The 6,635-nt window shown below is 45.8% G+C and overlaps 1 pseudogene across 1 annotated transcript; it reads left to right on the forward strand.

The window, feature by feature from the left end:
* Nucleotides 1-2,636: 2,636 nt before the first annotated feature.
* On the forward strand, nt 2,637-3,163 carry LOC310787129 (vacuolar protein-sorting-associated protein 25 pseudogene; annotated as a pseudogene). The gene has a single exon. The product of its transcript is annotated as a vacuolar protein-sorting-associated protein 25 pseudogene (transcript).
* Nucleotides 3,164-6,635: the final 3,472 nt, after the last annotated feature.

Here is a 6,635-nt window from a genome sequence, read left to right on the forward strand (position 1 = left end):
ACTTGACATGTTTACATGTTGGCATGTTTACATGTTGGCATGTTTACATGTTGGCATGTTTACATGTTGGCATGTTGACATGTTTACATGTTGGCATGTTTACATGTTGGCATGTTTACATGTTGGCATGTTTACATGTTGACATGTTTACATGTTGGCATGTTTACATGTTGACATGTTGACATGTTTACATGTTGACATGTTTACATGTTGACATGTTTACATGTTGGCAGCCCCAAATGAAAATAGCTTGAATGTCTGTTTGAATCTGTGATGCTTTATACCAAAGGGACATGAGATGCAAAAGATCTAATGTTGGCAGGTCCAGCCTCCTCTGAACAGACGGAGCACTCGCTGCAGTTTAAGTCCACACTTTTAGATTTCAATCTTAGATTTGGATTCATCATCACTCCCTGGGTGTGGAAGAGATTCCCCATCTAGTGCTTCACAGCACCAGCATTTGGGCCAAATGGGGTGAACATACAGCATCTCAATAGGGAGACACACACACACACACGCACACACACACACTCTCTCTTTCTGGTTCAGCTCTCTCTCTCTCTATCTCTCTCTCTCTCTCTCTCTCTCTCTGATTATCCATTTTGGTCACATTGCACATATATTTTTGTACTCGTAGTCATTGTCACATCTCGCAGGAATAATAGCGACAATAGCAACAATAACAATAATATAGCTGCGTAGTAGTCCTTTTGTTGACAATGCTCAAGTGCGAAAGAAAACGACAACAAAAAACACTCTATATAATACCCTGTACTCTGTACACTCTGTATAATAATAAAGGGAAGCGTTGCACTGCTGACACCATTAACGCATAATAACTCTTCAAAACGCACTCAGCAGAAATTCACAACCCATATTCTGCTCTCAACAAATAAAAAAGGGCAATATTGCTACAGCATTATGACAAAACATGTTATCAGCTAAATGCTCAGTCTTAAAAGAAGATGCAGAGTTTGCCACAGTCAGCATCTTTCCACAGCAAAGTTGAGGCATCCTGACCACAGATGTTAAATGCACTGGATTGCAGAAGCCTATATGGCTTTTGCCAGTCCAAAATCCTTTACACTATGTCTAAATTCAGCCATGTGTTAACTGCTCATCGGGAGCAGTTAGGGTGTCTTGCTCGAGGACACTTCGACGCGCCGCATTGAACTTGGGAACCTTTAGATTCCCTGATGGCAGCTCTACCAACTGAGCTATGCTGCCACCCCCAAATGTTACATCACAACAGTGTTGAAATCATTGCTATCTGTAGATAAGCCTAGATGCCTCTGTAAGGAGTCTGTCTGATGTGATTGTAACTTGCGTTATGTAACGTGGGGATCGAACCGGTAACCGGCATGGGAGGCGATCGACGGACGATCTAGCGACGAGGCTAAAAACCATGGTCTCTAGCATGTGTCGCTAGATCGTCTACGACAGGACGGATGTGCACGCTCTACTTTCTGTTTCATTCAAAAGACAGCCCTCATCTGTATCTGTGGAGGGGAATAGCTAATGCTGCGCGCGGGGGAGCCTCAAACGCCACACTTCAAGCGGCACTTGAATGTAGCGTTTCCTGCACTCCTCCTCGCATTGTCTCCTCGTTTCCCCCGTGACCTTTCACCGAGGAGGAGGAGGCACGAGGCGAGGAGGAGGCGAGGAGAATCAAACGGAACGTGGCCCTGCTCTACCACCGCTGCTTCAAAACCTTCAGCTGGGAAAGCTGCCGAGCTAGGCTGGATTTCCCCAAACTTTCTCAATCGCTGCACCTCCTCAAACATTCAGCCATTCCTCCTGCTGTGGAGGGAGGGTACACAGGAGACCGAGGGAAATATCCTATAGACACAGAGTGAAAAAGACAAGCAGCGCAGCGCAAGTCAAAGCGTATATCAGCCTTCAGTTAATGTGCTTTCCTCTGGTCTGGGAGCTGCAGATGACGTTTCTAAAGTGATTCCATGTTATTATTTAATAAGGCAGAGGCATCCATCTCCTCACAGTGGAGGCCAGGATGACAGAAAAACACCAAAGGCAACGAAGAGGCTGCAATTTGTGCAGAAGCAGAGGAAAAGTGGAAAAAAGGCACCTCCCATTTGTAAATTCCCATGTATTAAATATGCAGCCGCTGTCATCCGCCATCAAAGCTTTACCCCCCACCTCTCCATCCATAACACTGTTGGCTACGCTTTCTTAAGCCATCAATGCCAATAAGTCGTCATGGTAACTAGCCTGGTAAACCATACTGATCACGTGACCTCACATTCTGTTTCGTTCTGTGCATCAGTCTGGCCTCCAGCCCGCCCCCAGCACTTTTCAGAAATGACAAAGTCAACGGGCCAATCAGAGACCTGCCCTCGTAGTTGACAACATAACCGGCCAATCAGGCAAAACAGTATGGCGGCTCCTGAAGCAACAAGCAGTAACGCTGTTAGGAGAGTAAACACAGCCATAAGTGCTGTTATCATCAGTAAGTGGGCTCTGTCTGTGTCTCTGTTTGTTTCAATTTTTGCCCCACATTGTGATGTCACTGATGATGTCACAATGTCTATGACATCATCACTGATGATGGTTGACAAATAGACCGTCAGCTGTGAACACCAAACACACCCTAGATACAGCACTCAGCAGCAGTTGCCATGAGTTTTGAGTGGCCCTGGCAATATAATTTCCCCCCCGTTTTTTACACTACAGCCCAATGTTGTCACGAGCCAGAAAAAGCTGGCGGCCTGGTGTTCACTGGCACTGTCTTACTGCCGCCATCACAAGCTCTACACCCTGGATGTCATGGAGGCACAGGAAAGCCCTGTGTTTAACAACAAGAAGATAGAGCGAAAACTGTCAATGGAAGCCACTCAAGTTGTGTTTGAGGAGCTGAGGAAAAAAGGTCACCTGGAATGGCTGGACAAAAACAAATCTCGCTGTTTAGTCATGTGGAGACGGCCTGAGGAATGGGGCAAGTTGATAGACCAATGGGTGTCCAAAAATGGGATGGTCAATTCAGTGTTTACACTGAACGAGTTGTCCAATGGTGACGACGCAGAAGGTCGAAGAATTCCATGGTCTAGAAGAGTGGATGCTCCTGCGCTCGTTGCAGGCGTTGCAGACAGACGGCGAGGCAGAGATCATCACCATGGATGACGGGAAGGGGTTGAAGTTCTTCTGAAATAGTAGTGGAGCCAAACACTGGATCTGCGAACCCACACACCTTAGAGAGGCTTGATTCAACCCGTTGAAGGCTACACAAGGTGCACCTCAATGCCCAAGTCCAGTGGATGCTGGTAATTGATGTTGCCTTTTGGTTCACCCAAGTTCATAGCCTTTTGGATGTAAGTCTTTGGGAAAGAGCCGCTCAGGTTACACAGCTTGTAAAGTAGTCACTTTGTGTGGAGTAACCACTGCTATAGCATTTGTTGCCAGCAAGTCCATTGGGGAAGTTGCAGTAGCGGAGCGTACACCGGGGCAGAGGGTGCACCCGCCCCGGGCCCACGCCCCCATCCAAAAAAAATATTTTTTATTTTTTATTTTTTTGCATGCCAGGCCAGGCACTGGCCTGAGTGTGAGAGCAATTCAATCAATAGACAATAACATTGGTGTGTTTAAAATGAGATATTCCACTAAATATGGCTAAAACAGATTCAAACATGCAAAAAAGGCAATTTTTTCCCTAAGAGCTTCGCCCCCCGTGGGCTGATAGGGTCGCTCCGCCCCTGGGAAGTTGGTACTATTATGTCTGAATACTCTTGGGGAAAGACTTTCCCCGCCAGCTGTAACTTTACTTTCTTTCTTGTATATATGACTAGTTTTACCTCAGTTTTTCCTTGTTAACAAATCGACTTAGTATAATTGGCTGTGGACCTTTGCTCGGGTGTTATGGGTCTTCCTCTCTTTACCACCGCACCAGGTATCCCAAAGAAATCCCACTTCTGACACCATGTCAAATAGACTTGTACTCCGACACAGCTTATTTGTAGAACGAGCGGGTTTATTTACGTCTGAACAACACGAGTACTACAGTAGGACAACTGTTTGTGATCTCCGCCAACCTTGCTGGCGCACTGCTATGACATCACAGCCCAGCTGCATATCCTATGTCTCTGATTGGTTAACAACTATGTCAATCATACGAATACCAAATACCTTGACAATGGTGAGCCTAGGAATCGAGCACACGTAGCGCGCGAGATTTCTAGTTGCAGAAATAGACCAAAAAAACAACAATTAAACAAGAACAAGAGTATATGCACCCGCCGGAGTATCTCGGCGGAAACGTTTTCGCCGTTCTTCCGAGTGGATTTGGGGTTGGATTTGGCGATGCTGATTGGCTGAAGGAGTTGTCTGTCAAGGCAAGTACTCCCACCCACTGAAATGTGGACAGACTGGAGTCCAGACTGATATATAGAGCTAAACACAATGTGACATTAAATGTACATTATCAGCATGGTTTTAACCAGGCTACATGGTTATTCTCACTCCCATTCATTTCTCCTGATCATTTTGACTAATTTAAGCGCATATTGGAAGCAGTTCTGAGCCTGTTATGAGCCTGGGGAAGACAAATACCCAGACGTCACACAGTCACAGAGGGACATTACCCAGACGTCACACAGTCACAGAGGGACATTCTGAGAAACAGCGGGACTCCGAGGCGACGAGTGGCTGAACGACACCCAAGGGAGACACACGGCCTCAGAGGGACCATCCACACTCTCTACGACTCCACATCGCTCTCTCCATCACCACTATTAATGATCCAGTCCCACAGCTACTGTATGCTTTCAAATCAATGCAGTGAGTGAGTGTGTGTGAGTGTGTGTGTGTGTGTGTGTGTGTGTGTGTGTGTGTGTGTGAGACATTCTCACACAGAGATAAGGGCTCCAAGGGGAGGGACGACAGTAGCGACAGCGGTTTCTGTAGGCTGATTGTATTCACATAGACAGCGTATTGCAGCGTGCAGTTCATATCCTGATTGTGATTGTGATAAGCCGTTTATAGGCATCTTCACATCGCAAATCCTCTATATCTCTTTGTAAATCAATAAACAGAACATTATGTATTATTGCCATGGAGACAGCAAATAAAAGCAAGCACAACAGTAAATGGGATAAGGTGCTATAATACACAACGTTTATGACTTTTTTTGTAACAATATTCTGTATGAGATGCGACAGCTCCCAAAAACAAAACAGCAAATAAATAAATAAATACAATTTTAAATAGCCACGATTCTTGTTTATAACATCAAGCCATGATATTAATTGGGCTGGAGGGCACTGACAACACATGCAATAGACAGAGGAAGAAGTCCTGTTCAATTTCTCTACTTATTTAATGCAGTGCGGTTTCAATTGGTGTTCAAAAACTTGACACATTATCTTAAGGGAGGCTTTTCAGCTATCCTCTGAAAACCTCTAATTGGGATGGGAAGAATGCATGCAAATCTAATCTTTTATTGATGTTGTTTTATCCAATGTTAGTTTGGAAAGTTTATTATGCCCTCAAAGGTAACAAGAAAACAGCAAAAGTTCCCAGATCTTGAAATAATGCTCATTACTTGACCAGTCTTGCGGCTCTTCACCATCAGACTATACAATGTGTTTACAGAACAGACTCTAGTCTAGAAATAGCCTCTGCGAGTGCAATAGGACAGCAGCTCAACAAAGGCTTGACCCTGGTCGACCAGGCAGAGCACACAGGCTGCCTGAGAGAAGTCCATTATGAAGGCTGGGAGAGGAAACATCTCCTTAAGCTCACCTCAAAGGCCCCCAGGCTCAAGGCTGGGAGAGGAAACATCTCCTTAACCTCACCTCAAAGGCCCCCAGGCTCAAGGCTGGGAGGGGAAACATCTCCTTAACCTCACCTCAAAGGCCCCCAGGCTCAAGGCTGGGAGGGGAAACATCTCCTTAACCTCACCTCAAAGGCCCCCAGGCTCATGCATCTGCTCCCTGCCCTGCTTGTGTCACCAAAAGAACAATACAGGATAGTGTTATTTTTATTGCCGGCAAACTACTCTTTTCTGAGCTGCCATGGCAAACGCGTGCGTGCGTGCGTGCGTGCGTGTGTGTGTGTGTGTGCGCGCGTGTGTGTGTGTGGGTGGGTGGGTGGGTGGGTGGGTGGGTGCGCGTGTGTGAATCCTCCCCCATACTCTGTTGGTCTCCTGACTCTCCACAGCCTCACAGAAGCCATTAAAGGAAAGTTCCTCTCTCAGATCCTCTCACACTGTTCCTGTCACACACACACACACACACACACACACACACACACACACACACACACACACACACACACACACACAAAGACCTGCAGGTCAGGTTTATTGGAAAAGTTGATGTGACCTCAACTCTGGCAAAAGTCAGCGCTGGCCTGCGTCTGTGTATCATGCAGCAGCCAGACGGTTCCACAAGATCGACCTTCACTCACCGGTCCGCTGATCTACAAATATCTATTATAAACACATTATGAATAATAGTTTCAGATAGCGACATTACGAGCCATGACACGCTGGGGTAGAATAACCTCTGAAAGCATTTAGATCATGTAACACTGATATATACCTGAATGAAACAAATACTAATGAAATTCTTTGAAGTAGCATTCAAACCATCTGACTATGAAACTTCCCATTGAAACCAATACTA

Source organism: Poromitra crassiceps (assembly GCF_964638095.1).
Source record: "Poromitra crassiceps genome assembly, chromosome: 12".
Classification (NCBI taxonomy): Eukaryota; Metazoa; Chordata; class Actinopteri; order Beryciformes; family Melamphaidae; genus Poromitra; species Poromitra crassiceps.